The sequence below is a fragment of the Bos mutus genome, chromosome 3 (genome assembly GCF_027580195.1).
Source record: "Bos mutus isolate GX-2022 chromosome 3, NWIPB_WYAK_1.1, whole genome shotgun sequence".
NCBI lineage: Eukaryota > Metazoa > Chordata > Mammalia > Artiodactyla > Bovidae > Bos > Bos mutus.
Genome location: NC_091619.1, coordinates 54,498,828 through 54,523,828, shown reverse-complemented (window position 1 = coordinate 54,523,828; position 25,001 = coordinate 54,498,828). Strand labels below are relative to the sequence as shown.

The 25,001-nt window shown below is 40.5% G+C and overlaps 1 long non-coding RNA gene across 1 annotated transcript; it reads left to right on the top strand.

Annotated features, from left to right (window-relative positions):
- Positions 1–1,594: 1,594 nt before the first annotated feature.
- LOC138985966 (uncharacterized) lies at positions 1,595–24,901 on the top strand. The gene is made up of 3 exons (XR_011462894.1): positions 1,595–1,709; positions 15,513–15,549; positions 24,766–24,901. It is a non-coding gene; the product is annotated as an uncharacterized lncRNA (long non-coding RNA).
- Positions 24,902–25,001: the final 100 nt, after the last annotated feature.

The following is a 25,001-nucleotide window of genomic DNA, read 5'->3' as shown; positions in this document are numbered from 1 at the left end:
ACTTATGCTCACTGTTTCTATTCTTTTCATGAATTTTTCTAGACTTTTAATATCTATATTCAAACTTACATCTTCTCATCAAAGCTTAATCAGTGTCTCCATCACTCTTCCTGGAAGCTTTAACTTTCATACTCTCATCTGAGTAAACTTTCATTGATCTTACATTAGAATGATCTAGTATTGGAGTTATATACAGAGGAATTATTTTTATAAACACAGGAATTATTTGTGTTATTATTTATAATCAATACTTTTTTAGATTTACTAACTCATTGTACCATTTTTTTCCCCACACAGTTCCTTTTTCCTCCAAGGTTAATTTATGTCCCTTACTGAATACATCTTTGAGTAGCTTTTTAAAGGAAAGAGCTTGTGGTCAATAATTTTCTGAATCCCAGTTGTCGAGCTGCAGTTTGTATAGAATTCCTGATTCATAGCACTTTTCCCTTATGCTTTGAAGATTACTCTATAGACCTGATAGTCATTGCTGTTAATGAGAAGTCCATTGTCATTTTTTTCCTTACCTTATTGGTTGTCTCTCTTTTATCTCTGATTCTTTTATGTTCTCTTTAATTTTAATATTGTATACTTTTACTATGATATACCTAGGTGTGAATTTTTAAAACTTCATGGGCTTTCCCAGTCTCAGAACTCATGAGTCCCTTCAGTTCTGGAAAATTCTGTTACTATCTCTCTGTACTCTCCCCTTTGCCCTTCTTCTTTCTAGTCTATTCTTATGAAATGACTAATATGAGATAAATGGTGGAGTTTTTAAATCATTTCTCTATGCTCTATGTCTCTTAAATTCCCCTTTTTTCCTCCCAGATTTAATCTTTTTTGATAACTTTTTGGGCACTTACCTCAGGTTTTTCAGTTTGCCTGTGTCTACATTTTTAACAAGTTATTTCATAAATATTTTTATTTATTTTATTATTTATTGGTCCTCTTTTGTGAATGTTATCCCTTTTTAATCTCCAAGAATTAAAAAAGCTACTCATTTTAATGTCCTTTCTGTATCATTCAAATATGTCTCTATTCTTGGGTTTAACCTTCTCCACTCTTCTGGTTATTGGCTTTCTCTCCTTGATAAGGATTTTTAAAAGTACAGTTTTGAATTTTGTTTATAAACTCATCCTCTCATTTTTTTGGGACCTGTTGTTCTTATGGGGATGGTTTCATGGCAGCTTTTGTTCCACTCCTACAGCCTATTTCTGACCAAGGCTTATAGCTGTGATTCAGATGGGTCTATCACCCTGCAGAAATGGTGAAATTCTGGAGCCTTCCCCTGAATGCATTGTCCTAGTTCTAATACAGGAACTCAGGGCTTATCCCTGTTTATGGACAAGTGGCTTCTTTTTAGCTATAATTTTGGGCTGATGGACAGAGATGGGATTTCTTTGGAAGGAATGATGTTAAGCTGAAACTCCAGTACTTTGGCCACCTCATGCGAAGAGTTGACTCATTGGAAAAGACTCTGATGCTGGGAGGGATTGGGGGCAGGAGGAGAAGGGGACGACAGAGGATGAGATGGCTGGATGACATCACTGACTTGACGGACATGAGTCTGAGTCAACTCTGGGAGTTTGTGATGGACAGGGAGGCCTGGCGTGCTGCGATTCATGGGGTCGCAAAGAGTCGGACACGACTAAGCGACTGAACTTGAACTGAACGGAATGACAATAAAGCACTATTCTGACTTCTAGTCTCAGGTAGGTGGTTTGTATCCATTTTACGCACTGGATATTTAATTTTCACTTAACAACTTGGTTTCTCAGTTGTTTCTCTAGCTTTCAATATCTCTTTTTAGGGAGACCTCTCTGTTTTGTTCTGGGTTTTGTTTTTTTTTTGTTTGTTTTATATTTTGTTTGTTTATGGAATATGTTTCTTTTTGTTTTTAAGTATGTATGATTTTTAAAAATTTGTTTAGTTTTTAACTCAATGGTATATGAAAAAGCTTAATATGTCTTTTTTTACAATACATACTTTGTTTCTTAAAATTTACATTCACCTTACTTATAAATTACTTTTTACTTCCATATTTACAATGCCTTAACGTTTTTATGTTTATATTTTATTCTACAATATAGCTGTTTTATTATTAATTTAATTTTTATTTTTATAAAACCAATACATGTATATTATTTTAAAAGTCATGTAGTACTAAAAAGCTTGTAATGAACCGAAATAGTTTTCCTTCTCTCTGAATCGTATGCCCAAGAGGCAACCACTCTCATTTCTGGCTCTTTCTCCTGATATTTAACTTTGTATTTCTAATAATAGCCGATACTGCTTACCATGTAATAGTCACTGTTCTAAGTGTTATTACTTCATTTAATGTAAATAATATGCTTATTTCTTGACTGATAAATTTTAGGAATATTTTATTGTATTTTTGCCATAGTAGATAAAAACTTAACTCTTAGATATCTTCTTCTCTTCCTTTCCACATATTTATTTAAATAAAACAATTTTAGTTTATTATGTACATGTAAACATTGTCCAGTGATGAGCTATGGTGAATTGCAACTATATTTCTTTCCTTGTCCTGCCCTTTTTTTCTGCTGAAAATGACATTGCCTTAATTTTTTTTAAGTCTCTTTTTATATGCTTATGATTAATTTTTCAAATCTTTTTATATCTCTACTATAAATAAACAGTTTTGTCAAGGGACTCATGTACAGAAGCTCTAACTTTTCTAGAGAACTTCTCCCCCCAGACTCCCTCTCCTTGCTCCAACATGGACTTTTTTCTTTCTGAAAGATTTCACAGACGTCATTATCTGATGCTTTTGCCTCTTTTCTGATATGTTTTCTAGATTTCATGTCTTTCTTTTTCTTTGGTTTATTTCTTGTTTTATTGACACCTGCTTTCCATTAACTTTCTAAACATTATGTTTTAGTTCTTGCATGTCTAAAATGTCCCTTTACTACCCACATGACTGGCTGGGAGTAGAAAGCTAGATTGCAAATCATTGTCACTTAAAGTTTTGAAGATATTGCTAGTGGTGAATCTGATGCCAGTTGGGTTGGTTTCTTTGTAAAGGGTCTAATTTTCCCCATCTGGGAGTTTTGTGATTTACTCCTTAATCCTATATACCACTACAACCCAGGAATTCTGAGCTTTCATAGTAATGCGCTTTGATGTGAATTTTTTTTATTGAGGGCAGTGGTTGTTGATAGTGTTGTCATGATTGTTTAATTTTGGGGGCTGAGTTCAATTTGCATATTAGTTGTTTAATCCTCTGCTATTATCCTGGTTTTCAATTCTTTAAAAATTTTTTGACTTATTTTATGGTCTAGTATATGTTCTATCTTGGTGACTATACAACTGCGCTTGAAAAGAAGTTGGATGATGGATTGCATAAATATCTAGAAATATCAATTAGGTCATGTTGATAGTGTTATTCAGATCCTCTGTGGATAGGGTGATTTTTTTTCTAGTTTTTAATGAATTGTTGGGAGAAGGGTGCTTAAATCTCCCACTATGATTGTGGATTGTATATTACTTCCTCTAAACTTTTTTTTTTTGTATTTTAAAGTTGTTACTATGCACATACAAATTTATGGTTGTTCTCTCCTTCTGATGGACGTAGCATAATTATTATAAAATTTCCATGTTTGTCTTTGGTGTACTATTTGCCTTGATGTCTATTTTGTCTGTTGTTAATCTAGCCACTCCCAGCTTTTCTATGTTTACTGTTTGCAATATATATCTTCTTTTTATCCATTTACTTTCAACCTATGTGTCATCACATTTAAAATATGTCTTTAAAGTCTGAATATTGTAGGATCTTCCATTTTAAAAATCACTTTTGATCATTTTTGCTTTTTGGGGGGAGGAGTTAAGTGCTTTAACATTTAACGTAATATGTTTAACTTTAGTTTGTCTCTTCTGAATTTTATTCCTCTTATTCTCTTTCCTTCCTTCTTTTGGATTGTTTGAATATTTAATATATCTATTGGCATTTTAGTGGCGCCACTTTGCATTATTTTAATTAATGCCCATAAACTAGTTCCTTCTGTATCAATCAGGGTCCTACAGGGAGATAGAAACTGTACCAGTTGTTGAATAGAATTTAATATAAAAAAGTGTTATCCAGATAACTAAAAAGGTAGAAAGAAGATGCTAAGATATTGTGAAAGTGGGAAGCATGTATCACCCTTAGGGCTGAGAGAACAAAGGGAAGAAATTGTAATTATTGAAACTTAGAAGCTTAAAGAGGAGCCCCAAAGAGATGAAGCCAGACCTCTGAGGAGAAGTGATGCGTGCCCGGTATTGGTGTCTCTGCGTTAGGAAAAGGCTGAGTGCATGTTGGCTGGCGTGCAGTGGTGTCTCAGGATGGGGTGGTGGCACAGAGAGGCCAATTCTATGAACTGGAAAAGCTTCGAACTGAATTCAGCCGCTATTACTAGAAGGAGCTGCCACTGATGAGGTGAGGGAGTCCATGACACTTATTGGAAACACGAATGGACAGGAAGCCCACAGAAAGCAACAAAGAGCAGACAGGAGGAGCAAATCTCGTCTACCACCTTCCGTCTACCTTTCTGTTCAGTTCAGTTCAGTTCACTCGCTCAGTTGTGTCCGACTCTTTGCGACCCCACAAATCACAGCACACCAGGCCTCCCTGTCCATCACCAACTCCAGGAGTTTACCCAAACTCATGTGCATCGAGTTGGTGATGCCATCCAGCCATCTCATCCTCTGTCGTCCCCTTCTCCTCCTGCCCCCAATCCCTCCCAGCATCAGGGTCTTTTCCAATGAGTCAACTCTTCGCATGAGGTGGCCAAAGTATTGGAGTTTTAGCCTCTGCATCAGTCCAACCAATGAACACCCAGGACTGATCTCCTTTAGGATGGACTGGTTGGATCTCCTTGCAGTCCAAGGGACTCTCAAGAGTCTTCTCCAACACCACAGTTCAAAAGCATCAATTCTTCAGTGCTCAGCTTTCTTCACAGTCCAACTTTCACATCCATACATGACCACTGGAAAAACCATAGCCTTGACTAGACAGACATTTGTTGGCAAAGTAATGTCTCTGCTTTTGAATATGCTATCTAGGTTGGTCATAACTTTCCTTCCAAGGAGTAAGCATCTTTTAATCTCGTGGCTGCAATCACCATCTGCAGTGATTTTGGAGCCCCCCAAAATAAAGTCTGACACTGTTTCCCCATCTATCTGCCATGAAGTGATGGAACCAGATGTCGTGATCTTAGTTTTCTGAATGTTGAGCTTTAAGCCACCTTTTTGACTCTCCTCTTTCACTTTCATCAAGAGGCTTTTTAGTTCCTCTTAACTTTCTGCCACTGAGAGTGGTGTCATCTGCATATCTGAGGTAATTGATATTTCTCCTGGCAATCTTGATTTCAGCTTGTGCTTCCTCCAGCCCAGCGTTTCTCATGATGTACTCTGCATATAAGTTAAATAAGCAGGGTGACAATATACAACCTTGACGTGCTCCTTTTCCTATTTGGAATCAGTCTGTTGTTCTATGTCCAGTTCTAACTGTTGTTTCCTGACCTGCATATAGATTTCTCAAGAGGCAGGTCAGGTGGTCTGGTATTCCTATCTCTTTCAGAATTTTCCACAGTTCATTGTGGTCCACACAGTCAAAGGCTTTGGCATAGTCAATAAAGCAGAAATAGATGTTTCTTCTGGAACTCTCTTGCTTTTTCCATGATCCAGCGGATGTTGGCAATTTGATCTCTGGTTCCTCTGCCTTTTCTAAAACCGGCTTGAACATCTGGAAGTTCATGATTCACGTATTGCTGAAGCCTGGCTTGGAGAATTTTGAGCGTTACTTTACTAGCGTGGGAGATGAGTGCAATTGTGTGGTAGCTTGAGCATTCTTTGGCATTGCTTTTCTTTGGGATTGGAATGAAAACTGACCTTTTCCAGTCCTGTGGCCACTGCTGAGTTTTCCAAATTTGCTGGCATATTGAGTGCAGCACTTTCACAGCATCATCTTTCAGGATTTGAAAGAGCTCAACTGGAATTCCATCACCTCCACTAGCTTTGTTCATAATGATGCTTTCTAAGGCCGACTTGACTTCACATTCCTTCCTGTAGCACTCCCTGTTAATACAGCTTCCTAGGAGGTCAGCTGGCAAAGCAAAAACATTTGTAAAGTCCCAGACTAGCATCAAAGAATGGAGAATATACAGATGGGCTTGGAGGTGAGACATAACACGTTATTAAATGGTCCTCCTTCCTATGATGTAGGACATCTTTACATCTCTTTTATTTAAAAGGTTCTTTCTCTTAGACCTGCTTATTCTGCCCATTATTCCTCCTCCTCCATACTTCTTATTTCTTATTAACCTTTTATGATTAGCAAATATCAAAGAATCTGTCATAGGCAAGATAGTTGGTGCTCAAAAATGTCTGCTGGATTAATGATTATACAAGAGAGTAAATGATAATTGTCAAACAAGCAGTGCAAACTTTAATTGCCATACAGGCTTAAGAGAGGAGGGGAGACTACCAAGAACTTGGGTGGCCCCAAAGGCTTCATTGGTGACATGGGTCTTGAAGTAAACTATGATGAATGGAAGGGTCTAAGCCCATGGAGAGAAGGATGAGGCATTCAAGGTGGAGAGTACAGTACGAACAGAGACTTGGAGGTAAACACACTAGATGCTTTTGGTAGACAGACATGGCTGGAGCAGGGGCTTCCTTCGGGAGTTTAAGGCTAATTTATGGATAGAGGTCCTTTAACATCTGGTTATACTGTGAAATCTTAAAGGAGCAATGGGGATACTGCCATGTAAAAGCTAAAGAAGAGCCACTGATGGTGTTTTTTAGGCAGGAAAGGATCATGATGCAGACAATGCTGAATTAAAATGCTGTGCTGGGTGATGAGGGAGTGTTGTTCGGTCTTACGCATATACATGCAGCAGAACAGTGCTGCCTTTAATAGAAATCAGGAAATCAGAAAGAGAAACAGCTTTAACAATTTTTAATGGATCTGGGTTTTTTATTATACTGAGTTTTTTATTTTAATTTGAGAGTTCACATGCAGAATCAGGGAAGTACAGAAAGAGTCAGAGAATGAGCTGGGGTGGGAGTTGGTGGGGGGAAATCTGAGAGGTTGAAGGAGCATCCAAATGATGTATGAAACATGGAGGGAAAAGTTTCAGGTCAACGCAAGGTCAAACTTGCCTCTGCAAGGGTGGGTGACAACTTGAAGAGGTAAGCAGTGCATGTTGGTTTGGTTTAGTTAGATTCAACCCTTGAAATTAGGGGTGGACCAGATGCTTGTTACCTGACATCCCCTGGGTCCCACTTTCTCCTCTGTTGAGGTTGCCAAACTATTTTTTTCTCTCTTTGAGGACCACTTCTCCATCCTCTGAAAAAGAACATTTGTTTATGTATTAATTTGTGGGAAAGTCTTGTATCTGTTTTCCAGGTTGGAAAAGAATGATTCCCCCCGTCCCACTCTATGTTCTTTTGAATTGTGCTTTTTCTTTTTCAAGGAAAACAATTTTATCATGAAAAAAGTATTTCTGACACATTCCAAACTGGAATTACAATATGTTGTTGAGAAAACTAAACCCACATGGTAAACAGGTGGATGAACTTGTTCAAAATGCTCCAGTTTCCTGTCCCACCAGAGCCTTTGCTATCCATCCATGTGAGAGGGGTTGTTTCCTGCTTTGGTTTCTGAATGTTGCTGAAGCCTTTTTGCTGTTTTTAGGAGTAGCCAAGCCCTCTTGACCAGAGCCTGGGAAAGCCAGCCTCATTCCCCTCAATATGGAACTTCAGCAAACTGCTCGGGCTGCCAGGCACGTTGGAGATCCTATGGGTGCAACTCCGCAGAGACCAAGGGCAAGATAATCAGTCCAAGGAGACAGTTAATTTTAGTACAAAAGAGGTTAGATGTGATTTATTTCCAACGCCAATGAACCAAAAGAACTAACAATCATCAGAACAAAACACAGAACCATCAAATACTCCACATAAAAATGGTTTGTGTCAGCTGAGATGGGCCTTGTCATTAGCAAGAAAGACAGGTTTCAGGTGGCTCAGGAGCCGTTGTGGGGGACATTTTCAGGTTGTCTTCATAGGAAAAGTGGTTTGAATCATCAAAGAGTTAGAGGAATGGATTTGGAGATAGGGAAAAGAATAGGAGAAGAAAAGAAGGCAAGAGAAGACAGGAGGGTTTTTATAGGATTATCATAGCTCATTCATCATTTCGTTCATCATCATTATCTTCAGAAAGCATAAGGCTAGGACAGGATCCATGCGATTTGTGCTGCCTCTTAATCATCACTTTGCAGCGGCTGCAGGAGGACCCTCCCCAAGGCTGTGCTTTCTGATGAGCAGAGTTCGGTGTACCCAGGGCCAGTCCCTGTAGCACTCGCTGACAGAGCCTCACCTCCAGAGGGTCCCTGGGCAGGCAGATTGTTCTCTACTTGGGCACTGTGTTCTCTTGCACTTGAGCCAAACACAAGGACTTGTCAAAGGTCGTTGCTCACAGGCCCATTGTTGATTTATTCAAGTCTGCAAGATAGCTTAAGCAACTGCTTCTCCTGTTTCTGAGACTTACATAGCATGTGAATCCCAGGACTTGGAGGAAGACAGGATGAGGACTCAGATGGAGATGCACCAAGTCCTACAGACTTATTTTCTTGAGGGAAGACCTTAAACTCTTCCTGTTCTTCTTTCTAGGTCATTATTTACCAGAATACTTTGTCCCTTCTATTTAATCACCCTGTCCTCTCTGGAGTCACTATATCAAGCACATACTTCCGTTATTGCCTTCATATATAACACATTATACGTCTCTCATTTTTTCACAGACTAGGACAAGGGCTTAATTATCTGAATCTCCTGTACCTAGACCAGCACTTAGTGTTTATATATTGAATGGATAAGTGAGTGAATGAAAGCCATTTATATTGAGGGAACAGTAATTACATTAAGAATGAAGCTATCTACATCTATCTCTGGCAAATAAGAAGGGAAATACTGTGAGAGGGAAAACTAAACCACTTTTATTATATTTAACGAGGAGAGGACTCCAGGGCTATTGCTTAGGCTACTCGAGTGGGATCTAGGGCTGGAGCAGCAATTAGATCTGAGCTCCCATGTGTCTGTGTTGTGCATACTTCAAAGCCAGGATCCATATCTTACTTTATACCTCCAGAAACCCCTTCCTTTTTCTTAACTATTCCTTATAGCTCATGCTGACAGAGATCGTAAGGTATTTTCCTGTTCTCAGTTCAAACATACTGTCCTGTTGTCAGACCGAATGTCCAGTTGTAGGGTTCAGGAAATGCATCTGTACCTCCCTAGTTTTTCTTTAAGTGTGTGACCTTAGATTGAGTCTTAAAGGTGTTACACACATACTTAAAGGGGGAAATAAAAAATGTATCCATGTGTGTCTATCAAATAGGAAAACAAGCAACTATATTTGGTAGTTGTTGGGGTGGAACTGGATTTTCCCCATCCTCCTGTAGGCATCTTTTTTTTTTTTTTTATCACTGTAACCCTTCTATTGAGCACACTAGAATCCTCTGCCTACCAGCCAATGGTCATTTGAAGCCTTGCTAGGAATGCTCATCCCTTATTGTTTTCTATTAAAGCTTCAGGCACGCACCCCTATTCCCTCTCTAACTTGTTCATTTTTTGGCTGCAGAGCTGGGGAGCCAAGCTGGCATCACATGGGGAGTTTCCATGTGTGAATGTCCACATTCTTCATTCACATCCTTCAAGGGTTTCCTTTAACATTTTCTGATTGTGTTTCTCAGTACATGGTGTCAACAGCTCTCAGAACTGTTAAGTTTTCTATTTATCCTCAGGCCAGGAAAAGGCACAGATCACTGCAGTGTAAAATTACCAGTGGTTTTGACAGTGACCTGGAAGAACTATGGAATGAAGAAATTTAGCCTTGAGAGCTGAGGTCCAGCCCCAGGCCCATCTTAACCAAGAAGTTCTGCTCAATTATACAGGTCACAAGAAGTTCTGCTAGTCCTGAAAATATTGAACTCATCAAATTTAAGTTGGGTGTTGCTGACATGGCTTGATGAATGGCCAGTTTCAGATACCAAGTACCATATTTACTTATTTCCTCCTCTATTTTATTCCTACACCACCTTACTTTTGAAAAATAATTCTGTAAGTTGAAATCTGCTTTTTATTTCGTTTTTAGGAGGTCTTCAAACCAGCACAAACTCTTCTGGAGGTTTAAAAATGCTAATTGGAGCTTTATTTATTGAAAATAGAAGAAAGGGAACTTAATTCTTTGGAACTGTTCTTGCCAAGCCTTAGAGAGAGAATGTAATGATTGTTATGAGCTTGGGTCTAACAGCTAGACCACTTGAATTGAATGCTAGCTCTGCCATTTCCTAGCTATGAATCTGTGGGCAAGTTACCTTCTGTGTGACTCAGTTTCCTCATGAGGATGGCAGTAGAAGTGCCTACTTAGTAGGGGCTCTTGTGAGTTAATAGATATGAAATATTTAGAACAGTGCTTGGCACATAGAAAGCACTCAATAAATATTAGCTATTATTTTAATTATATGGTAACTTAGAACTGTTGCAGACATATTATGGATGTACAGTAGAATCACAGTGTTCACTCTGAGCAGTACAGAAAGTGAAAGTGAAAGTTGCTCAGTTGTGTCCGACTCTTTGCAACCCCATGGACTATACAGTCCATGGAATTCTCCAGGCTATAATACTGGAGTGGGTAGCCTTACCCTTCTCCAGGGGATCTTCCCAACCAAGGGATTGAACCCACGTCTCCCTCATTGCAGGTGGATTCTTTACCAGCTGACTCACAAGGGAAGCCCAAGAATACTGGAGTGGGTAGCCTATCCCTTCTCCAGCGGATCTTCCTGGCCCAGGAATTGGACCAGGGTCTCCTGCATTGCAGGCAGATTCTTTACCAACTGAGCTATGAGGGAAGCCTGAGCAGTATGGAACTATCTACTGAAAAAGGGAATTGTGCATATAAACATGATATAGCTCAAAATGCTCACGCTTAGTCACTCAGTCGTGTCTGACTCTTTGCGACCCCAAGGACTGTAGACCACCAGGCTCCTCTGTCCATGGAGATTCTCCAGGCAAGAGTACTGGAGTGGGTTTCCATGCCCTCCTCCAGGGTATATTCCCAACCCAGGGATTGAACCCAGGTCTCCCATATTGCAGGTGTATTCTTTCCGACTGAACTACTAGGGAAGCCCAAGAAGACTGGAGTGGGTAGCCTATCCCTTCTCCAGGGTATCTTCCCAACCTAGGAATCCCTGGGGTCTTCTGCACTGCAGGCAGATTCTTTAGCAGCTGAGCTACCAGGGAAGCCCATAGCTCAAGATAGTTGTATCTAAATTAGGAGAACAGTTCTTATGTGTCTCCTTAGACTACCAAGCCACTCCTTAATCAGATCCTTTTAAATGGTCCTGGGCCTTGTCGATTTAGTTCTTAGTGTTCAAAAACCTTGGTGAGTAGTTATTTTTTTTAATGTAGTCTATTACCTTGCTTCTAAGGGTTATTTTAACTTCTTCAGATATAACCTAGGCCTGGTTACTTATTCCCAAACTGCAGGAGATACACATTGAGGTCTTCAGAGCTCCACTGACCTTCCTGAGAAGGGAGTCCCAGAATCTCCAAACCTCTTTGCTAAAATCCTTGTCACAAAATTTTCCTTAATTTCCACTCTCAGAGCCCTTTTATGTCTTTAATGTGAATGACAGATTTCAAGGATTATGCAATTGGTTCTTCTATATTTCTCCTTTTGGAAATTCTGCATATGGTCTAGCACTTTCTTTGGGATGCAACATCAATTGTATCTCAATGCATCAGTCAGAACTTCCAGTTTAACATTCTGTTACATTTCTAAACTCATCCTTTGTACCTCATCATGGTACACTGGATAGAACATCTATAACTATCCAAGCCTCAATGTTAAGCCCATGGAATTAGGGATAAAGAAGGAAGGAAAGTAACATTTATTGAGTTTAATTTGCTTGACTCACTTAACTAGAAAATGACAGGGCTAGAGTTCCTGTCCAGATTGGTATGTTCTAAAACCCAGGTTCATTTGCTATAGGATGAGGTCTTTATGCAAAATATATCCAAGGAAGTACTTCTTTACATTCCTTCTTCCATAAACTCTCTCCATTATATTCATCATTTTCTTAAAACACAGTCAAATAGTTTTGGGTTTTTGGCAAATGCAAGAAAATGTCAAAAATTTAGTCAAATTTTTCTTCTCACCCACCTTCTTCCTAATACTTTATGAATGAGGCATGGGGAACTTCTACTTTATAGGCTTTGAGGGCTTTAAAAATTTATTAGTGATGATGTGTTTATTAACTTATTTATAAAAATTTAAACTTCATACTCTAAATTCAATTTGTCAGATATGAGAATATCATATTATGATTTATTTCTTCCCTGATAGCAATGTGAGTTTCAGAAACCAATACAGAGCTTCTTCTTTCTAATCCTAACAGGGAAGGCAAAAAGGAGCAGATATCTCTATCAAAATGTCTTAAAACTAGTTTTTGTCCATACCTGACACATACCTATGAGACTTTAAAGCACCAGGAAAAATGAGGAACTCCTAAAGAGATTCAATACATGAAAAAAAAAAAAAAAGATTATCTTTTGGGTAATGAGACTCAGGAATGCATTTGACTTCTCATCAGCAACATTGGATGCTGGAAACCAATGGAATGATGTTTTCAAAGTTCTGATGGAAAATAACTTTGACCATAGAATTCTATCCCCAGCCAAACCCTGGTGAAGTAGCAAAAGGAAAAACATAGTGAACATGAAATAAATTATAGTTTATATTTCTGAAAAAAAATCATTGAGAGTGCACTCCAGAAAAAAGGAAAACATCATGAAGGAGGAAGTCATGAGATCCAGGAAACAATAGCTCTAACCTAGAGAGGACAGAGAGGGAAGTCCCTTGGTGACAGCTGGGCAGTCACTCAAGACCAAGCTGCCTGGATGGGAGCAGAAATTCAGAGACAGCTGGGTGGATGTCTCAGGAAAGAAAGAGATTGGTCCACAGGTAAAAATATTTATATAATCGTGATCATATAAGCCCTGTTTATAGGTTGTAGGTTATTAATTGTTAGAGTCAATCCCTAGACAAACTCACAGAAGGCTTAATTATAATTACAGAAAAGAACATAAATGTTGTCAATTTTGACAATGTAAATATATCAGTAGAGTTGACAGATATTGGGATTTGGGGTGGGGGATGTGGGGTGGGAGAGGGCAATATAGAGCCAACAATATCCTTATCGAACATACATAAAGTTTCTAAAATGAGACACAGACATTGACTATGTTATTTAACACTACAGATGTAACCAGTAAGAAAATCTAAGCCATAAGTTTTAGAAACTGGGAAGATGAAGGTAGATAAAGTGGGAGGGGGGAGTGTAAGGGAACTAAATATCATTCATAGCAGAGGTGAATAGCTATTGTTAAAAGCTGATTAAAAGAGATATAGAGATCTAACCCTGTTAGAATTAAAATAAGCACAGAAGTCCAAAGCAGGTGATTAAGAAGGGGAATTACTTGGAGTAAACCAAGGACTACTTAGATCACCTCTTGTCATCATTGTGATGAGCAGGAGATGGAATCCTACCAGCTGGTTAGCCCAGCCTTAGATGGCACTGAATGTGGGCCAGGCTGGCCAGGAACTATCTGAGTTAATCTTTGTGAACTGAATCCCTGCAGTGGGAACTGGAAACTCAGGTTTCTCTCTACCCAGCTACGGAATTTTGGTTCTCATGCACCATTTACATTTTGCCTTCTCACTCCATGTACCACTGGTTTTACCAACAACTGTTGTAGGTGACGTTGCTCTGGGAAGAAACTCTTAGAAACGGTGGAATTTCTCTTTTTATTACACACTTTATTCCAAACAACGTGTAAATCGGGGCTAAGGCAATAGTCTCAAGGCAGACAGCCAGTTTGCCTCTGATGACAACATTGCAGCAGGGCATTGCAATCTGCTGAATTCAGAGTAAGTTCACAGCACTGGCTGTGGCCCTGGGCAGCCTGAAGCAGCAGAGACAGGTGGGCTGGGTACCTACCTCATAGCTCAGAGAAAACTATTGACTGGAAAGTGTTTTCCCTTTGTTCTCAGTTGCTTTTAACTGGGTGAAATGCTGCTCATATGGGATTTCTAAGTCTGATAGCCTTAAGCTAGTTTTGGCCAGATGACTTGTATGGACAGTTGTCTTTACTTTGTGAAAATGGAAGCAGCAATAAGAATTATAGGAATTTATGGGTTTTAGCAGTTGTTTAATTTTTTTCATAGAATGCATTTGCAGGAGACTAATGTTTAGGGGTGGCTGAAACACTCAGAGAGCTTCAAAAGCTTTATGGTATGTTGAGATAGAGAATTTTCAAATATGCGCAGAGTTTCTAAGTTCTCTGAAGCCCTTCTGAGACCTTTCCTTAGAAGAACACTTGGCCCCTGTAAACATGTTTACTCTGTGTCTTCTATCATTTGCAATGTTGGTTCTAATACTACATCAGGAAATGGGATTCTGGGGTACAGAAGTAATACAGAAGGGCCTCTATGAATTTGAGAGTCATCTATTCAGCTTAATCAAGTGGGAAGTTAAATCTATGGTCTATATAGTTTAGTAATAAAAGAAACAATATTTCTCCAATTCACCGAGTTCTTGCCTTGGCAGACAATTTTCTTCAAGTCCTTGGCAGGATATACCCAACACTAAGAACTTGTAAATTCTCCAGCAGGGGAAGAAGTTTCCTGATAAAGGGTCTTGTTGGCCACCACCTCATGGACACTTTTTAAATTCCTCACTGCAAGGGCCTTGGAATGTATTGGACTATGTGTCACCATTTTCCTAAATATTGATTAGTTTTCTTTCATTTTGATGGAGTGGATGAAGGTGAGGTTGGGAATTGCTACCAAGCATCACTGAGCCTGGGCTCCATGTGGATCCATCTTCATCTCCCCTTGCTTTTCTTCTACTTCCTTTGTGACTAGCTCATCTGTAGAAATCCTTCCATGTCCTTCGGTAGACTTGGCACCAAGCAAGACAGAAATTTTGAAGCTCTCCAGCAGCAGAGACCCAGACTGTCACCCGGGAAGCCGCACCTGGACTGGACCCATTTGTACCAATGGCCCTGGGTCCTGCACTATCCGCACAGCCCTAAAAATAGCTCTCAATTAACATTGCATTTCAAGAATTGGAAAATTTCCCAGAAGTCCATTCTTTTCTCTTTTTTCTATTTCATTACATTTTGCAGTAATAATACACAAGCCTGCAGAAAACATGACGGGTAATGAAAAAATGTAATTAATATAAGCAGTGTAAAGCGTGTTTTTTTCTCTGTTGTCCTTGCAGAAAATTGCTGCTTTAAACCAAGCAGGATGTGAAAATGCATAAAAACCCCCTTTAATCTGCCATGGTTTGTAAATATCTTATGCAAAACGGTTAAGTCAAACTGTCAGATTTTTTTTTTAACATAAGTCACATATTCTTGTAAAAAAGTTTTTTTTTTTTCTCTTGCAGGACAAATTAAGTGATTTGGATAACTCCTTTTGAGCAGGTGAGGATTTTCCACAATAAACCTGAAAACAAGAAGAATCTGATTTGTGGATGGCAACTCTGTCCATCAGGTTTATCTAAACAGCAGTTCAGTGTGCTGCCTCTGCGAACACTCAACTTTGGTTCAGTACTTAGGAGAAGTAAGCACTCTCGCTACTCTTTCATACCAATACACCTCATCCCATTAACTGAAATAAAGTGAGAAAGAGGCCAAGAGGTTGTGGTCTATGCCGGCATTCCTCAGACCATTTTGGTTTCCTTATCTGGACCACTAGCAATATCCAGAGGTGTGTGGCTAGAAGGTCACAACAGAATTTCAAAGCTGAAATGCAAAACATTATTCCCAGAACATCTTCTGAGGCCAGGGAAGAAAATGCTTTATGATTTGTTTTCCATTTGTTCTTTCCTCTTTTTTTCAACTGCTGCTGACATACATGATGGGTTATTATTTATTTCCATCTTGTTCTGGCTTCTAAAACATTCCCCCTGGCCCTGGTGTGTGTCAACTTTCAGATATCACTTGGGAATGGCTGGCTTCCTCTCCTCTGCTCCACTGGGAACCCTGGTGAAGGTGGGGGCCCCCAGCTGAGAAGTGGTATCCCACTCCTGTGGCATTCTGGGAGGCCATTTGGAGTCCCAGATGTAGGAAATGAAATAATCCACGCTCATACAGTCACAAAGTGCCCATCTGGCACCCAGGAACCCTGCTTGATAGGAGCACACAGGCGTGAGCTCACTATTGTTATGGCATTTCATAAACAGAGCTGCAGCCAGCCAGAGAAGGACTTTGGGATGATAACAACCATTTTCCACTCCCTTCCCTTTCTGCTTGCTTCCCTCCAAACACACTGCCCCCCACTACACACACACACACACACACCCCTTAACTTTTTTAAAACATAGGAGCTAGGGAGAAAAAAAAGGGTGTGGGGAGATCCATCCTCTGAAAGGCAACATTTTTTTTTTTTTCCCAGAGAGTCTGAAGGAGAAATTTCCATTAACAGCTAAATCCCTCCCCACCACCTCTCTGTCCACATTATTGTCTTTATGCCCTCCACGCTAGGACTCACAGGCGAGGGTGTGAAATGTGACCAGTCAACTCTTCGCTAACTCTCTTCTTGTACATCACCCTCAAAATAAGGAAAAGCAGCAGCAGGAGGGATTTCATAAATCACACAACCACGGCACCGCTTTCTAGTCCTGAAACCAAATTCACAGGAGAATCTAATAAATGACCTCAATGCTTTCCCTTTAGTTTCCTTCTAAGTGTTTGTGCCAAAGCAGGAGCAAGAGAAGCTCAGCAAAGGAGGTGTGGGTTGGAGAACAGCTGGGGCTGAGAGCGTGCCTGTGTGAATGAGGAAGGGGCGACTATCCCCACACAGGCTGGATGCTGACCTTCAACCCCAGTTGTAAGAAAGAGCAAGTCAGACCTGGAAACTGAGCCTGCAGGGGCAGGGTAACTGTTACACCAGCTCTCCTTTTAATCTATAGTGCTAACTCTATTATCCTTTAAAAACACAGATTTCTAAGAAACTCATGTCCAGTGATAAGTGAGATCCCTAATGGTGCAGGTAACTCAGGCCAGTGTGAAGGAGTGCAGTGACAAGGACAGGGCTCACATCAAAGACCAGTTCAGTCATATGCTGATTTGTATTATCCTGGCATTAAAATGAGGGAAAAGAATCACCGTAGACATTTCACTCGATGTTGTTCTGAACTGTAATAAAAAACATCAGGTTGCATTACCCTTCCCAAAGATCACATTTGGCTCTCTCAGCACTTCCAGCCTCACAAGGAGACATTTTCAAAGCAACTAGATTCTTTGGCCCCAGAGAGGAGAAAAATCACAGAAACACAAGCAGAGTCCAGCCTTGGCCCCTGCTGACCACATGGCATGCGGGAGAAAAGAGGTGGCTAGAAGATGTCCCAGTGGAATAGAGGTTCCTAGACTCCTGAACTTGAGGGAGGAAGAAACAAATGGATCTCTCCTTGGGGAACTGGCTCTCTCCTCTCAGGCACTGCTCTGCCTTCTTGGAGACTGGGATCTGCTTATTTGCCAATGAATCCGAAGCCCTGAATGGGTAGCACAATGCAATGTTTGTAAATATGATAAACCATTACAATATTACAGCTTTTCATTTGGAAAGCCACTTAGGCAAGAAATGGTTACTGACCCATGATATGTAAATGATGGGAATGCAGAAATTAGTATTTGGGTCAACTCGTATATTTTTCAACCATGAAATGAAAATCTCAGTGTTCACATTCCAATTCATACATGAAAGCATCACAGTGCTATGAGTTGACTATTGCTCTAATTTATTATTGTCTTAGTTCATGTTTTCAGAGTCACCGTGATGGTATGGATCTACTTTCAATGCACTAATGTTGCAACTTGAAGAGGGGAAGGACATCTCTGGGCCAGCGGGTGTCCTCAGGGGGTTTGACTTTAGTTGAGGAGAAGGGAAGTGATTCTGAAGAAGAGGCTAGGGGCTCCTCTTGGAAGATCAAATATGCCATCAGTCTATCACTTCCCTTTCTTTTGAGTTCATAAAACCACAAGACTGGGTTGGACAGTTGGGCTACCGTGGCAAATTCCTCTGTGTCATTGGGGACACAAAAGAATCCTAAAAAGGACCTTTGTCTTCAAGGTTGAAGCAAAAGAGACAGACTATGGAAGAGGTGCAGAAACTTGGAGAGAATATTTAAGAAGACTTGTTGGAAGAGGGGATGTTTCAGCTGGTTTAGAAATAGTGATAGAGTTTAAGAGATGAAGGAGGAGATTCATTCCAGGTAGACAGCAAGAGAAACATCCTGGAGGATGGAGTCCCATGCCACATGAACTAAGGTCCCACTTTACTGAAGATGGCCATTGAAGAGCAAAAGTATGGGAGAACATGCAGAGAAATCACCCAGAGTGGGCCCCTGAAGACCAGTCAGAGTTCCTTCCCAGGGTGAACCAGATGAGGGCAATGGGAAAGCAGTGTGGGTCTACCTAGACTGTGTAGAAATGTAGCCAAAATTGGAGCCAGGAAACTCTATAGAAAGAAGGTCAGTTGGAAGGTAGGGTTAGCAATATAAGGTCTGGGAAAGAAGGCATGGAGCTGGGGTGCTTGTGACATGTGTTAGGAGAAATGGCAGAAGGTTGGGCAGGAGAAGGGTGGTCTGGGAGACAGGATGAAGTGTTAACTGTGTGCAGAGAGAGAGAGAAAGTTACTGTCAACCCTTACATGCAGTGGTTTTATAGAGCAAAATGAGTATGTGAGGCAGAGAGTCAGTGGAGTAAGAGAATCCTGATGGTTTTGCCTTTTAATATGATTAATTTGCTAGGGGGAACTCTCGTATTTCCATTGTGCAATGACATCTCCTCTTCTTGTGACTGCCTAAATCATAGCCTTGAGATTGGATAGTGTTGAGATCTTGGGATTCATTCAACTTTGGCTCTTGGATTTGGGGTGTGCCAGCCCCTGAAATACAGTCACTCAGTCAAACCCTTTAGTTGGGGGTCTCAGGATCAGAGGGAGAGAAGGCAATGGCACCCCACTCCAGTGTTCTTGCCTGGAAAACCCCATGGATGGAGGAGCCTGGTGGGCTGCAGTCCATGGGGTCGCTAAGAGTCGGACACGACTGAGTGACTTCACTTTCACTTTTCATGTTCATGCATTAGAGAAGGACATGGCAACCCACTCCAGTGTTCTTGCCTGGAGAATCCCAGGGATGAGGGAGCCTGGTGGGCTGCTGTCTATGGGGTCACACAGAGTCAGACACGACTGAAGCGACTTAGCAGCAGCAGCAGCAGCAGGATCAGAGGAGATATTGTGTCTGAGAGGGGATCTAAGTGCAGGACAGTTTTGAATAGGTAGGTTAAACCAATAGCTCTCAATGGTGGTAGTACTGCCCCCTACAGAGTGCTTTGGAAATTCCTGGAAACATTTTTCAGATGTCACTGAACTGGGTGGGAGTCGGATGTGAGACATCCTGTTTAAGGGACAGTCCCACACAATGCGGAATCCTATAGCATCTCATGGGGTTTCTGAATGTCCTGCCAGGCATTCATGCAGGTAAACCTTTCTAAGCCTAAAACCTAACTCCAATTTACATAATTTCCTCCCCCGTTTTAATACACACTAAATTTTCCATGAATTTACAACTACCTTGTATATTAAGGCAAGATTATATTTTGTTTTGTTCAGAACTTTGCCAAGAATTGGGCATGAAAAAAATCACAGTGCAAGCATTTGATTACTTTTTCAAGCCTTTCTTGTGTACATGTGTAAACGCACATTATTTTATTATTAATTATTTTCCTTTTGTTTCTCCTTTTTTGTACATGCAGGGCATCATATTGGTGTTTAAAAATGTGTCTAGGTAATATATATACATGATAAGCTGCCCTTCCTTGGTATTGTCAGTGACTGGTTTCAGGACTCCTATGGATACCAAAATCTGTAATGCTCAAGTCCCTTATATAAAATGGCATAGTATTTGTATATAACCTAAGCATATACTACCATATGGTTTAAATCATCTCTAGATTACTTATAATACCTAATACAATGTAAATAGTTGTAAATACAATGTATATGCATGTGTGCATGCTTAGTCGCTCAGTCATGTCCTACTCTGCAGCCCCATGGACTGTAACCCACCAGGCTCTTCTGTCCATGGGATTTTCCAGGAAGGATACTGGAGTGGGTTGCCATTTTCCTCTCCAGGGGATCTTCCCAACACAGGGATCGAACCCACATCTCCTGTGGCTCCTACACTGGCAGGCAGACTATCACTGCACCACCTGAGAAGCCCAGCTACAATGTAAATGTTAAGTGAATAGTGGCTGATGCACAGCAAATTCAAGTTTTGCTTTTTGGAACTTTACGGAACTTTTAAAAACTAATGTTTTCCATCTGTGGTTGATTGACTCCTTGGCTGCATAACCGTCAGTTTCTAAGGGCTGACTGTACACTGTCTATACATTTCATTTCATGATAGTAAAGGGGGGATCATAAAATACTTTTTATAAAAAGGATATGTTGGGTCTGATGGGGTGAGAACCATGGAGTTTTACATACAAGAAACTTAGATATGACACTTTATAAGTGACCATCCTTTATTATTTTTTGTGTGTGTGCTGGAAAAACAATGAATTGATCTTTGCTGAGCCGCTCTGGCAAGCCTACAGTGGTTCAAGCACAATCTAGGCATGTGGTAGATAAAAAAGAAGTGCAAGTTGCAGAACTGTATCTCACAGCTTGGCCTAATCTGGCCTGGTGACTTACCACAGGTTGGGGTAGTCCAGAAGAGAGTGAATGAAATGTGATATCCTGGAGGTTACAGTCCTGCCAAGTGATTGTGAATATGGTCCAAGAGAATGATCTGACAGTGGGAGCCTGAGAGCCCTGGAAGGTCCTGGGATGTTCAGCAGGCAGAAGGCTGTCAGCATCAGGAGCAAGTGCAGAGCATGCACCCCTGAGCACCGGGCTGGGGTCAAGAGATGGAGTTCCAGCCCTTATTGCAGGGCCAGGCAAGACAAGGCCCTGCCTCAGTGACCACTCCTGGGGCCCAGAAACAAAGGAACAAAGTGACGAGCTAGTACCCAAGACATGGTGAGACCTAGCGTTGAAATTTTCAGGTCAGCAGTTGACATTCAAGGCAAACCAGCAATGAGATAGTCTCCATGTCAAGTCACAGGTACTGGGGTTAGGTCATCCTAATGTATTTTGCTGCAAGTGCAGATGGATTTGCTGGCTGGTTTTAAGGAGGAAGTCAGAAGTGGTGTCATGTTGGTCCTGACAGTTTTATAACCTTATTGGAAGAACAAAGTATAAATACATAACGAATATATTAACTGGACAATCATTAGCAAAGAGTATGGGCAACATTTCAAGAGTATCTGAAAACCCTACATGGCCTCCCTTGGATCAAAGAGGGTGTGAGACTCTAGGACATGAGAGAGACCTCTGGGTTGGAGTAGTTTCTGAAGGTGTTATGTAAGAGCAAGGGCTGGAGCCAGGCTGTGAATAGCAGATAAATGAATATTTGAATTCACTCATTCATTCAACAAATACTTAGGAAATCCTTGCTGTTTGATAGATGCTTAAAATAAAGAGGTAAACAAGAAAGACACTGATTTTGGTGACACAGATGACAGGCTCACCTGGGACCAGAGACTTGAGCAGGCTAGAATGGGCAACTTTCATCCTGGACTTGAGGGTGTTCCTAAGGCTGGTGAGGTGCACCCAAGGTCTGCCTTTAATTTAAGGAAATACTCTTTTTGTTACTTGGCGGTGGTGGTTTAGTCTCTAAGTTGTGACTGACTCTTACGACCCCATGGACTGTACCCTGCCAGGCTCCTCTGTCCATGGGATTCTCCAGGCAAGAATACTGGAGTGGGTTGCCATTTCCTTCTCTAGGGGATCTTCCCAATCCAGGAATTGAATCCGGGTCTCCTGAATTGCAGGCAAATTCTTTACCAACTGCGCTATGTCTGAGCTGCAGCTAGTTGAGCATCAATTGTGCAGGGCATAATTTCTATCTGCTTTAAGGTTTAACCTTAAAAGAAACTAAAACTATAATTAATATAAACTCCTAAGAGTTAGGGGTTGACCAACTTTTTCTCTAAAAATTCAGAGAGTAAATATTGTAGATATGTCATGAAATGGGCTTCCCAGTTTAGGGGCACTGAGTTTCCTTCTCTGCCAATGCAGGAGACACAAGAGACGCGAGTTTGATCCCTGGGTCAGGAAGATCCCCTGGAGAAGGGAACGGCAACCCACTCCAATATTCTTGCCTGGAAAATCCCATGAACAAAGGGGTCTGGTGAGCTACAGTCCATAGGGTGGCAAAGAGTTGGACACGACTGACTGAAATGACAGCGTGCACACGTATGTGTCATGAACTAGAATTCTTGTTTTGATTTTTTTTTTATTTTTAGCAATCTAAAAACATAAAATCCATTTATATAAACTCACAGGCTGAGTTTTTGGCCTGCTGGTCTACACAGTTCCTTTTGTCCAGAGGCCAAGTGGACATTCAATAATGTTGGTGAATGATAAGTAATATTTATTATCAGTAATATTTTGTAGAACATGAAACATTTTTCAATGTTATATTTATATATATAGCCCCACTTGGCTCTCACAACAATGCTACTAGAGTAGGTTAAACCACATCACCATTATTCCTCATTTCATAGGTAAGTGGATTGAACCTCAGGAACATTTGGGCCTTGCGTTAAGTCATACAGACACAGAAACCAGAGGGACGCTAGATCTCAGTCTTTTGATTCTGGAGCTTTTCCTTGATCTCCAGCTATTTTGAACTGACTATACAACCAGATTATTCACAACTTTCACAGGGCTCTCTGGTTTCAATCTGAATGTGTTTTGGAATTAAAGGCTTACATTTAAAATACAAACAAACAAACATCAGATATGGTCTGGATTATGTCAGTGCTGTTAGGGGGAGAGGTTCAAATAGATTGTTTTATGTCTAGGCACTGTTCTAAGTGCTGGAGTTGTTTTTGTTGTTGTTGTTTGGTTGTTTAGTCGTGTCTGACTCTTTGCAACCTCATGGACCATAGCCCTCCAGGCTCCTCTGTCCATGGGATTTCTCAGGCAAGAATACTGGAGTGGGTTTCCATGCCTTCCTCCTTCCTGACCCAGGGGATCAAATGTGCGTCTCCTACATTGGCAGGCGTATTCTTTACGTTGAGCCACCAGGGAAACCCCAGGTGCTGGGGACTCACCACTTAATTCAATAGACACAAGCCCTACTCTAACGAACAGTTTATAGTCCAGTGAAGATGATTCTAATGATAATGACACAAAGTAGGAGTAGCAGCTACCTAAATGCCAAGTATTGTGTTTGGAGTTACAAATGTTTTATCCCTAAAGTTCAAAGTAGCGTCATAAAGTGGGTCCTATTTTCTCCACTGTATAAATACTTTAGTATTAATAGCAGTAGCTAACATATGGAACTTACTCTGTGTTAGGAAAGAAGTGCTCAGAGGAGATAAGAGAGCAGGTAGTTGGCCAAGGGGGATTTGAAATTGCGTCTACATACCTTGGAGTCCAAGGCTTTCCACTTTGTGCTGAAGCAAAACCCTGGGCCATGCCTGGTAGGCTGTCCCAACACACCTGCAGTTTTCTATGCCTGGTGGATTTAAGTCAGGTTCCCTGTCTTCGGATTCTGTCATTTATGGGGCAAGGCAGCCAGAGAGCACTTACTCATTAGTGCTTTACACTGTGATGACTGCTGAGATGGCACTTCCAGTCTCATATAATGCTATTGTCTACAGCTTCTAACTCTGAAGTAATTCCTCATGGGTTACGATTTCATCAGTGTTCAAATGCTGCTCTTGACGTGCAGTTGGACAATTTTGAGACATAGGTGTCTGCTTCAAAGTTTAGGGGCACTGAGTTCACTTTAAAAACACCTTAAAAAGCAAAGGTGGATGGAGTGACATGCTGCTTGGAATCTCCGCCTTGCTTTGGCACACTCCTTCTGCCTTTACTTGTTTTATTCCAAAGAAGCCCACTGAAACCTCTCCCTGGTATTGTTAACATTATTTAATTTGCATTAGTCTATGTAAGATTCAGAATCTAAGGCCTTTCTTTAGCTCCTCAGTCTTTTGTGGGACAGGTGCACGACAAACATTTTGCAGAGCTCTTTTGATTTCAGTCCTTGGGAAATTACAGAACTGTAAGTGCGGAGGGGGATCCTCGGAGCCTTCATTTGAAATTTCCCAAGTTTGTGTAGTTGCTACTTTGTCAGAAAATAGATTTTATTTTTTGTATTATAAAGGAATACTGACTAATGTGTCAATGACTTTTCCTCATAAATACATTTATCTGAAGAACTTCATTATTACATAAATTACTTTTCTCAAATTAAATTTTTTTAAAAAAGATGAAACCCATGTTTCCAGCATGGCAATAGGAAAGCTCAGTGATCACATATAATAACAATGTATTAGAAGTCAAACAGAAAAGAACCCATTTTTAAAAACCCATAACTCAACAGACTAAAACAATGACAGACGAGCCATTCATGCAAATTAGCTAACTCACATTTATCAGGGAAAATATTTTATAGCATTAACAACACTGTCATTGAAGAAAAATTAAATGGGGCTCAGAACCACACATTTATTTTTACTGCATTCATTATTCATTTACTTGTTTCATTCCTCCTTTTCTTTCTTTCTTTTTATTTTCAGAATTGTTAAGTTTTGAATTTAAAATGCAGTGGAAGAAGAAGCAGATGATTTTCCCATTTTAGTGACCCCGTGGTTAGCAGCAATAAAGCAACAGGAACAAATCTGGCTTGAAACGTGTCCAAACCCACATTTCCCAGTGAGCACAAAAGGCAAAAAAGTAAGATGTGCAGCGGATATTAACATGAGTAATCTTGGAAATCTAAATATTAAACATATGTCAAAGATTATCAAATGCA